Source organism: Cupressus sempervirens, chromosome 10, assembly GCF_028749045.1.
Source record: "Cupressus sempervirens isolate cs-2001-9-10 chromosome 10, ASM2874904v1, whole genome shotgun sequence".
In the NCBI taxonomy this organism is placed as follows: Eukaryota; Viridiplantae; Streptophyta; class Pinopsida; order Cupressales; family Cupressaceae; genus Cupressus; species Cupressus sempervirens.
In genome coordinates, this window is record NC_143127.1 from 665,132,967 (window position 1) to 665,145,388 (window position 12,422).

The window sequence follows — 12,422 nt, forward strand, 5'->3', positions numbered from 1 at the left end:
CATTTGATCATTTTCTGATTGATATTATCTAGGAGATCATTATTCAATCACCAAGTGATACTATAATTTAGAAGTACAGATTTCTACATACTTAAATTGGTATGAATATTTTCAATTCAATGCAAGGATAATTGCTTATGTAAATTCAAGCCACGATAGTTCTGCGTTAGCATAAGGACAATGCAAGTGTGTATGATTGGATGAATATAAGTTCACATTATAAACTGATAAACATACAGACATGCACATATGCATACAACCACCATAATAATATGTCTATCTAACCAAAGCTATTATATAAAAACAACCTCAACTAGCTGGTCAAATAACATAGTTGAATGAAGTGAAAATAATATAATAGAGTGTAAGTTCAAAACCTATTGCTTCTGACTAAATTTTTTTATCTCCTTGGTTCTTTTCCTATATTAAATTTTTTCAATGGTTTATCAAAGCATGAAAAACATGGCTCAAATGACCCTTTTATTGGCACATTGGCTTTAAGCATTGTGTATATGATGAACCTTTGCATGTTAGAGTGTCTGGGTCTTGGAATGGGGACTGTACATGACCTAACAAGGATCCCTCTTTTATTTAGGCCTATTTTCTTAAATTTGTGAAAAAAAAAATTTGGTAATTGGAATTCAAATTAAGGAATCAAAATATCATATTCATACCCTCATAACTCTAGTAGATTTAGAGAGGAAAAAAAGGATCATATATGCTTATGGGGCATAATTTTAAGTCAAGACTTGAAATTTATTTCTAGATACTACCTACATACTACAATGGATGGCCAATGTGAGGACAACTTCATCATCATGATTTTTAGTATCAAATTTATGCTTTGTCAGTTGAATGTAGAGCTCAATACTAGTGTGATTGCTTGTTTGATACTACCATTCACATTAGCCAGCATTGAACAAACCTTGCTACTATGTGCTGCATAAAAATTTTAGATGTCAAATTTAATGTGTGCATGAATTCATTCATATGTTTAATATCTCCTCTAAGTACAAAAATGTTTTATTGTGTAACTAAGGTCTTGGCTTGAGCCATTAAGTCTAGAGTTTTGTAGATTAAAATTAGTCATTAGATGTGAAAGAGTGGTGCATAGTTGGTTAACCATTTGGAACTATAACACACATAAGTTTAAGTAGAAGCATTTGAATATGGTAGGCACCATTAGAAACTATAGCACACATAACTTTAGTAGGAGCATTCAAATAGGAGGGATCCATGGAGACAATGAACAATGCATACAAGAGTCAAATATGTCAAGATGTGAAAAGTTCGATCAATGTGAATTATGTAAGGACTAAATTCCTTGAAGAATTTTTAGAATAGGCAATGTTTCCCCATTTCTTGTGTTTCCAAGTGTATTGTATCAATCCTTCTACTAGTTTTCAATGTTTTTAGAAGGGAAAATGTCCTATACATTTTAAATCCAAATTTTTCCTTTCAATTCTACACTAATACATTACTAAATGAGTTCTGATACCACATAGGACCTAGGTAGCTTTCCATACTAATAGAGAAACAAACCAAAAATGGCTCTAAAAGAACAATGCTTGAAACATTAATAGGAAAGCTAGATTATAAGATTTATTTTTTCAATCGCAAGATTTCATATTACTATGTAGCTTGATTATTTACATGTGATGCAACATATTACTTGAGCATTAAAAAATAATTTGGAATTTGTCTTCCTAATATTTGTTTCTCTTAAATGTTTATTACCAAAAATTGGGTTTGTATCAAGTCTGAGGTCTACATCAAAAGTAGATGTGAAAGAATGCTAGGTATGGTCAGGTTGAAGAAATTAATTTGGCTTCATGCATCCTATTGTATTAGGAATGCATTCTTATTGTTGTTTGGAATTATTACCTATAGGCTAATGATGAGGGGGTAAGCTCGCAACTCATTCCTCTAGAACCATGTAATCCACCATATAGCAGCTAGAGAAGATATCAACTGATAGACTTGAATATGTATGTGTGCCAAGATTTGGATTAGAGCTACATCAATCATAATCATTGCTTTACTTAATTATAAATTAATGATTTTACCCAAAAGAATAGCTTGACAATCCATGTTTTTTTGAAAGATAGTTCTAAACTTGACTCTTAATTTCTACAGGAAATACTTTACTTAAATAAAAGGAATCTAAAGTTATACACCTAGAATCTTCTATCCCTATCTAATTGAAGGAAAGTAAAAAGTTCCATAGGGAAGATAGAGATTAAAGACATTCTAACTTGTAGAATGGGGAAGGTTAATTGTAATCTTAGCCTTGATTTAGCAATAGGTGAAAGAAAGTGAAAATTTCTAATGTGGCTCAAGTGCATAATCATTAATGGGAGGTTGTGGGGGGTGTGTAGATGCCCCAAAACAAGGAAGAAAATCCTAAGGATAGAATAGCAGAGCAATAAAAACTAATAAAATGGAGTAAATATTATTGACAAAAAACTAAACAGCTAAAAAGAAATTAAAAATAGTATGAATTAGAAAGCACAAATGTTGTTTAAAGGTTTGAAACTAAGTCACCAAATTCTATCCAAAAACTTTCAAAGGGTGGTTTACTTCTATACAAAGTCTGGTCCCTATCAAATTCTCCCAAAATTTCCCTATAGAGTCATAAATGACTTTTATTAACAAATGAAACTTTACAAATCTAACTATTACCTCTACAATTTTGAACAAAGAGTATAGATGATTAATAAAAAGCACTATGAAATCTCCATACTCTAATTTGAAGGGTTCATGAAATTGATCTTTCCATTCATATCAAGAAATAGTCTAATTACCCTAAATTGATATATCTAAATTTCATAACAGTTCATCCATGTTCACTATATGTAATATGTTTCACTTCCCAATTAGGAAAAGTGCATAGTCAGTATAGATGTTCCTAAATTGTAGTGTTCAAAGTTTTTGTTTATCTATAATTTGATAGATCATTGATTGGAATTTGAAATATGGATTCTAAAATTCTAAAGAAAATTAAATTAGAAACAACATTATCAACCTATCCATCTAGGGGAAATGTTCCCTTTTTAGCATTAAAATAACAAAATAACAAAAAATTGTACTTCTTGTGACATTTCATTTTGGACATATTAGATTTCAGATAGTCATTAGTATGTATAAGAATAAAGTTACTACCAATTAATGCTTTATACTGCTAGTTGTATTTTTGAGGTGCTCTATGTCATCAATCCATTTAAAAGAATCAAGATAGGTGGTGTCATATGCCATCTATCAAAAATAGATCATAGGTGGTGAAGCTAAAACATTGAAAGATTAAATAAAGGAAGAGTCAAGATAGGTGGAGTCATAGACCATCTATCAAAAATAGATTATAGGTGGTGAAGCTAAAACTTTGAAAGATTAAATAGAGGCTTGACTCATCCTTCGAGTTCAACTATAATTAGTTTGGAAACTTGGAAACTCATATTCAACCATGAATCTCCTACCATCTATGGCAAGAACTTGGCTGCCCTGCAACTCTTGTTCATATTAGTTTCAATTCCATTAATTTATGCTTTTCTTTGAATTTCAAATCTGATTTATGGCCAGATTTTATGGACTGATTAATACTTTTATATCTTTCAAGATTCTTGGGGAAGAAAGAGAAACAACCGGTATAAAATTGGAGCAGATTTTGCTAATTAAAATCTATTTTTTTATGAGATTATTTTACGCAATGTATTGGGCCTCTTAGTGCAGATTTAAATCTACAAAATCTGATTTTTGAAAGGCTTTTTAATGTTGACTGGAATTAACTCTTTTTACCCCACCAATCTGAAAATAAATTTCAGCTTTACCATGGAGTAATATGGTTTAGAATGAGATATTTTGTAGGAGAATAATCTAATTTTCTGTGGGTAAGTATTATATGGAACAAAGCATTTCATGAACCGGTTCCAGTTTGTTTAAATGAGATTGTTTTGAGAGTTTCTTTTGGTCTGGCGAATTAAATTGGAGAATGTGATTTTGAATATGAACAGATTGTGCTTCATAATATAAATTATTTTGGAGGATTATGAATTGGCATTAGTAAATCAAATTTGTTAAGTCAAGAGGCTTTCTACAATGGAAGCATTGATCAATGTAAACTTTTGCAACTTTTGTAAAAAATTGACGGTTGTTTCAAAGTTTTAAAATAAGTGCAATTTGAGAAATACTTGTAATATTTTGAATTTTTTTAAAAATGTTTTATTACAGCATAACCAATAGTTACTTTATTTATTCACCTCCGTCCCCACATATTCAAGGAGAAACATCTCAACATCTCCACACTCATCATCTCCCACAACAAATTAAGTGAAAATTAATAATAATAGAAGACTTGAGTGCATAATTGTTATATGACTTTCAATGAAACATTTGAAACTAAATCAATTTGGACATATAAAAATGTGTGGACATATAATATAGTGTCATTTATTTGAAAGAAAAATAGACTATTACAACCTTGGATTATTACACTCGTCGCTCCATACTTGCATGGACTATTACAAGTTGATATTATTTGAATCAATTAAAATGCATTCAAATGGTAAAGACCGGACGAATGCATGAAGCATCCTCACAAGTGCTATATTAATTTCTCTATCAGATTTTTTTTATAGAAGATTTGCAAGAAAACTTTGATCAGCTTTGTACCTTTTGACATTATCAGACTTCTTCTAAATATTTTGAATTTTTCCATTGCCTCCATTTTTTAAGCTTCAAATAGATTACAATTTGTTTTTTACTATCAATGGCATTTTTATTCACTACAGATTTCATATAAGATAGAAAGGAAAGAAGGTCACATATTTTCTACTCCATCATCAAATTAGAAGGTATGCTTCTTTTAGATCATTTAAATTTGACTTTTTTGGCATTTACAACAATATAGTCTATAACAAAATGATTGAAATTTCTATTGCAATGAATAAAGAGATATATTATTTCTATAGGCTATCTCAATGTTGTGTATAGATATATCATTTATAGGCTAAAAGCATGTGCCTGAGTCAAACACTCTTCATCATTCATATCTTCGCACACTATGTCTTCATTTCTGTTGTCAACTTTTAATACATTCTGGGTAATAGTATTTTTCTTTTGTGTCTTCGTGTTTGATATTATCTCAATGTTCTGGCTGGCTGATTGAAATCTACTAGCAACCATTGAAGTGCTTGTCATGAGAAATGCCAAACATAACACTAAAGAGTATCTCCACTAGAAAATTCCAACAATTTTGTCTATTGCTTATTTTGAGTTTATTGCTTATTCATAGCTTAATAAATTTATTGGAAGAATATATTCTATTATAACTTTCCATTCCTTAACTTTAAATTCCATTTATAATTTTAGAAACAATGAAGCACGTCTTTCTAAAACTAAAAATATTTTCAACTCAATATTAGTGTTTATAGATTTATTTATTTTTAAATCAATGTTTATCTTGATTGTATTATAATTATAATTTTTAATTTTTAATTTTATTTTTGTTTATTATTTTAGTCTATTTTATATATTGAATTTATTACATTTGAAAATTTTAATTTGAAATCTTGTTTTTGTTTATTGATTTAGTCATTGTATAAAAATATGTTAATCATGTCTTTGGCAATTCTCATCATATTTTAATTACAAAGAATATAAAAATCATATTTAAGCAAAAAAAACTAAACTATGAAAGTTGTGGTAAGTATAATTTTTATCTTATTTTTTCTATCTATTTGTGTACTTGCCATTTTTTAACATTATCATATCTATTAGTTCTAAATAATATTTTAAGGCCTGAATAGTATATGATATTTTATGTTTAATTAAATGAAGTAAACAAAATATTAAACAAAGCTTTTTAAATTAAATTTATTGGAAGAATAGATTCTATTATAACTTTCAATTCCTTAACTTTCAATTCCATTTATAATTTTAGAAACAATGAAGCACAACTTTCTAAAATTTAGAAATGGAAACCTTTTCAATTCAATATTAGTGTTTATAGATTTATTTATTTTCAAATCAACTTTTAGATTGATTGTATTATATTTTCAATTTTTTAATTTTAAATCTTATTGTTGTTTGTTATTTTGGTCTATTTTTATATGTTGACTTTATTACATTTGAAAATTTTAATTTGAAATCTTGTTTTTGTTTGTTGATTTAGTCACTGTATGTGTGTGTGTGTGTGTGTGTGTGTGTGTGAGTGTGTGTGTGTGTGTGTGTGTGTGTGTGAGTGTGTGTGTGTGTTTATATATATATATATATATATATATATATATATATATATATATATATATATATATATATATATATATATATATATATATATATATATATATATATATATATATATATATATATATATATATATATATAATTTGTCTAATTTATAAAATCTATCAATATTTTAAAACATATTTATTAAATAAATAACTTGTAAGTAAAGTTATTGGGATTGACTCAGACACATGTTGGGTTGGTATGCACCTTTTCCAAATTCTTTAGTTAAATTCTTAAGAGTTGGCCTAGTAATATCTGTAAAGGTGTTTACGATAGCATTTGGAATAACTTCCCATCTATCCTCATGTGGGAGGTATGGAAAGAAAGAAATAAAAGATTGTTTAGGGACCACAAAATGTAGCTAGAAGAGATTATTCAAATGGTAGAAGCAAGTATAGTCGAGACACTAAAATCCCACCTTAGGAAGTCCCTAAAAAAAGAACTATCATTCTCATGCTGGGATGGCTTCATCAAGAAAAAGTGAACTAATCTCATGAATTCTCTGCTCACCTACAAAATGAAGAACAAAGAGGCAAGGGGAAATTGTATATGGATACCACCTATAATTGGCTGGTCTAAGATAAATTTTGATAGAGCCTCCAAAGGTAACTCGAGCTTAGTAGGCATCAGTTGAATCATTACCAATGAGTCAGGAAATTGGGTAGCTAAAAGGGCTAAATCTATAGATTCAACCACTAATAACTTATCTAATCTTGAAGCTTTGCAAGATGGGCTTCAACTTTGCCTAAATTTAGAACTATCCAAAATCATCATTGAAGGAGATTCCTAGATTGTATTAAACACTATAAGGAAAAGAGCTATGCCCAATTGGGTTTTGAACTCAAAATTAGAAGAGGTTCATAACATTCTAGATAAGTTTGAAGATACTTGGATTTATCACATCTTTTAGGAAGGTAACAAGGAGGTAGACCTATTTTTGAATGAGGGGGCTAATGGTAAAACATATCTGGTTATCAAAGATAGGTAATTTTACCTAAACGTTGGGTCACCTCTCCACCCTTTATTTAATTATTATAGTTCTCTAACTACCAAGGGTACTGACGAGGTAGTTTCTTTATTTTCTCCCTTAATTTTTTAGGGTTACTTTCCTTGCACTTCTAAACTTGTTTTCTTTTTCCTCCTCTTAAAATACTTAGTAGGCTTGTATTTTTTGGGGATCAAAGTTTTATTTGCTAGTTCATCTCTTAAGCTTTGTATTATTTATTCTTCTCTCCCCTTTTTGTGGTCCTTCATTTCTCCTTCGTTAATCTTTAGGCCTAATCACCTTCCCCTTATTTGAGCCCATGTCTAGCATTTAGCCCTTTCTTTTCATGATTAAATTGCTCACTCTCTTATTTGATTTTCATCATTAGTTGTTCATTGGCTTCCCTCATGCTACTGCCCTAGCCGGTATCATCTATGGTTGATGTCACAACATCTAGGAGTTTCTAGGTCCTTTCCTGTTCGTCGTTTCTATTTCTTCCCTTGTTGTCATTATCCTTCTCTAGCATTGTGATAACTTTAAATTTTTAGATGGATTCAAATATCAATCTCTTTCATACCATAGAGGTGAGGACAATGGCATTCCAAGGAAATGTTAAACTAGAGAGATGGATTAGAGTCTTGAAGCTAGTCGATGATATGACTAGGATAGCAGTTAGTCAGGTCATTGGTGAAGGTTCTTTCAACTATGATTACACATGGTAGACCAACAATGACATTATTGGGACATTTATCGACTGTTTGGCCAAAGCTAGGGTGGAACCATGGGCCATCATCAAGCTTTGTTGTAATATTTTTGACCTAGTTTGGTGAAAGGGGTTGGAAGAAGCCATTTAAACCATTGACAAAAAGCTTAGGATTCACCTCCTAGAAAGATAAATGGCACACACTCTAGGAATCCCTAACTTGGATGTAGTATTTTGGTGCCCCTCTCTAGGCATTCGTGAGAACTTGGCCTTCTACAAGGAATGACCAAGAATGGAGGCTAGCATATAGTTCCTCCTTTGGTGGAGAAAAATTATCGAAGATGATAGAAAAGACTAACTTATGAACTACCTTAACATTTTCAAAGCCTACATCCATTCACGGGTGGTTCTACATAACATAGAGGCTCTAAATTTCTACACCCTAAACACAAAGAAGTTTAGCAAGGAGAAGTATGAGTTTGAATTACCACCTAACTTCTAGCCTAAGAAGCCCAATGATATATCAAATATCATCATGGTCTATTGAAAGTAGGTGGGCTCTCATGTGTTGTGCTGGTGTCTTATCCTTGGTTTTGTTTCCTGTAAGGTTGGGTGTGGGTGTCCCCTATTTTTGTCCCATGATCTCAATAAGGTAGTATGTTAGTTCTTTGTTTCTATCTTGGTCTATTCATTTGGATATTTTTCATATGTATTATTGGGTCCATATCCAATGTTTCTTCCTTTTCCTTCCCTTTTTGTAGCTAGCTTGATATAGAGCATGGAAGGATTATAGTTTTGGGTTTCAGTTCTCTACCTAGTTCCTTTCTCTACAATTAGGCTATAGATAGGGTTTTATTCTTATCTTGATCCTTTCATTATGTAATTATCCTACTCAATATACAAAGATGTTTACTATATTTGTGTCTCATTATCTTAGTTTATTGGTCTCTATCAATCTTTGATGCTTGTGAGGTTTTGCACTTTCCTACTACAACGAATGTATGTGCAATTTTATGCAAAATAGAGGTAATGAGTTTAGTTTTTAGTAATTTATAACTGAATCAAATAAAATGAATCTTGAATCCCTTACTCGCCACTAGTTCAAATCAAGTAGACTTGTTATTTTGAATGTTGTAACATTACTAGTTTTTTTAAGAAGGATACACCATTGCTTGAGGCAGCAAATAGGTCCATGATCATAATAAGGATAATAATAATTTTTTATTAGACCTACATAGATAAGCACTAGTAATGAAAAATATTTAATATAAACAATTAAGTAACTCTACATGATAACCAAATTATCCTAATCAAAACAACTTTAATAATTGGGCCTTGGCTAAGGCACTCTATATGATAGCCTCTATGTGATAATGATAAGTATGAACTGATCTACGGCATTAAGAATGATAAATTAAAACCTAGTTTTAAGAGGATCTCAATTATATTAGAACTTATTAAAAGAATGCTAGGACTTAATTGTCAGGATTAAGAGTATTTCTAATCAACTATGGAAATGTACAAATTTCTTTATTAAATATGGTTGCAAAGCATGGAAATATCTAACCAGGGATGCCTACTTCATATTTTCTTTAAAAATAGTACTAAAAAATTTGCTCTTAGCAATCTATTATTCTAACATAACAATTAGGTATATGAGATTCAAATAAATCAACAAAGAAGAGATGCTTGCAAAAAATCTAATACTCTAGCTAGAGGGGTTCTCTTGGAGAAGGAATATAACTAGATTGGAGTAATAACAATAGATTAATGCATATTAGGATTCATTTTCGCCCTACTATAATAAATTCCATGTTTAAAATTGGGGTATGCCTCTTTTATTTTGTAATAATAAAGGACTTAGGTCTTGGGAAAAACTAGAGGTTTTCTTCTCCATTCTTTCCTACTAGTGCCCATTTGAACAGAGATACTTGTGCTGTATCATTTGCTTAATTTTTAATTAAAGGCTTCGGTTGTTTACTAATTTTAAATTAAAGGCTTCGGTTGTTTACTAATTTTAAAATAAAAGCTTGTCTGTAAAGTTATATATTTAGTGAAGCTTTAAATTTCAATTAGATATTTAATTTGATTTTTTAATAATTTTTTTTAATAGAAATATTAAATTTAGTTCATATTTTATTAGTTTTTCTTATAAGTTATATTTAATTTATTGATTTAACTTATTATTTTTTTTGAATATTTTAGAAATATTATTTGGATGATTTTTTTTATGCCATTTGTATGAGGCAGTATCCTATTTTGAATCAAATGAGAGCATTTTTCTATTATTTTATTCCATTTTCTTTTCTATTTTAAAAATCCTATTTATAATTGCACAATTTAGTATAGTTTCAATTAGGAGGCTCCAATTTCACAAAAGAACTGATATAAACTCAATAATTTTTCTGTTACTTTACGTATAGAATTATTTCTTTGTTTTACAAATATTTTCCCCCCAATATGAATAATATAAACTGTATTTACTATTAACAATTATATTTATGTTATGATTTTAAAAAGTAAAATTTTCTATTGTTTTAATTGTGCAAAAGGTATAAGACATGGATGTGCATGTAGGGATGAAGGTTGAAGTCTCTTCTGATGAGAATGGTTTTGAGGGTGCTTGTTTTGAAGCAATTATCATAGGACGTGTTGTTAATACTACAAAAAATCAAGTATTATGTTAGATATGATCATTTAATAATTGATTAAGTGGTTCTATATCCCCTTGTGGAAGAGGTCTTTCTTGGATATATGTGTCCAATTACACCTCAACTAGCATTTCCTTCAAATATAGAAGCTAACCTTTGTGTCTAAGTACTAGAAAATGATTGTTGGTGGAGGGGAGTGATATTTGATACATTTGAGTGACCTCTTAGTATGAATGAGTTATATGAAGTATGTTTCCATGATAGTCATACTCTACTACCATTTATACCTTCCCAATTATGACCAGCACAAGAATGGGTTAGAGGTTGATGGATTCCAACACAATCATATTGAACAACTCACAATATTTTTGTATCGAGATTAACTACTTGATAGATAATTTTGAGTTCTTTCTATCTTTGAACTAAATACTACTATTTGAAGTATTCATGAATCACTCGCTATTTTCTTTTCTATTGAGATCAAGTACATTTGAAATCCACTCAACTACTTGTTAAATAATGTACTTAACTTCAGTTTTGTATTTTATATTTAATTAGTAAATAAAATTCTTCTATTGGACATTTAATTTCATTCTTCTATCAATTATTAAAAATATATTTGTACATTTTTTATTTCTATTTATATTCATTTCCATATGTATAAAGTAAATAAATAAAAATTAATTTAATTTCTTGTAATTTGATTGTTATTATTTTTAGATAAAAAATCTAATGTGTTTCATAATTTTATATATCAGAAAATATAAAATGGATGTTGAAAAAAGTGAATTTGAAATAACTATTGGTAGCCCATTTCTTCAAGAAGATTCTATTGAATCAGATGGAAATGATGAAAGCTATTTGGATAGATTGGGAAGAGTCATTACAAAGTGTCGCAAAATTTTGGTCAATGAAATGCATGGCACAAGCCTAAATGTTTGAGATGTACAAGATCTTCAAATCCTACAAATGGAAGACTATACAAATGGGATTCATGAGGCATGTAGGAAAGGAATCTAATTTTGTGAATATATTGAAGACATACATTATGATAAGGAATATTAGAAAGACAAAATTCTAATTTCCTCACTGAAAAATTCCAAGTGTCTCTACACCACTATAATGAAATCCTACTCTAATGAAATAATGAACCACTCCGATATTTTTGCATTAATAATTTTAAGGAATTTTATTTTTTTGTACAATCCATGTTTGATGGGTATGGCTTCTTAGAAAAATTGAAGAAATCTATCTAGATAAAAGGGTGTTTATTATTTCATATATCTATGTATGTATTTCTCTTATGGAGAAAATTTTGATTTCATCACTAAAGAACTCTAAGTGTTTCTACACCACTACAATAAATTCTTGCTATTTTGAAATAGTGAACCAATCTTCTATTTTGGAATTATAATGTTTAAGGAAATGTTGTTTCTATATAGCTCATCTTTAAAGGGTATGGATTCTTAGATAAATTAAATATATGTTTTTATATAAATGGGAGTTTAGTATTTAATATATTTATGTATGGATTTATCCTATGGAGAAAATATCTTTCTCCTTTATCTATTTCCAATTTTTTTAACAAATATGTATCTTAATTACAACATAATAGCCCCAACTATTTTCCAATTTTATAAACAATCTCTATGAAACTTTAATTTCTTCTTATATTACTTTCACAATTCCTTGATATTTGGTACTAAAATAGATATCACAATATTTCTTATCTGTGATTTTTGTCTTGAACATAAATTGCAAGATATTTCTTATTAATTAAAGATTTTATTCACTTTATAGC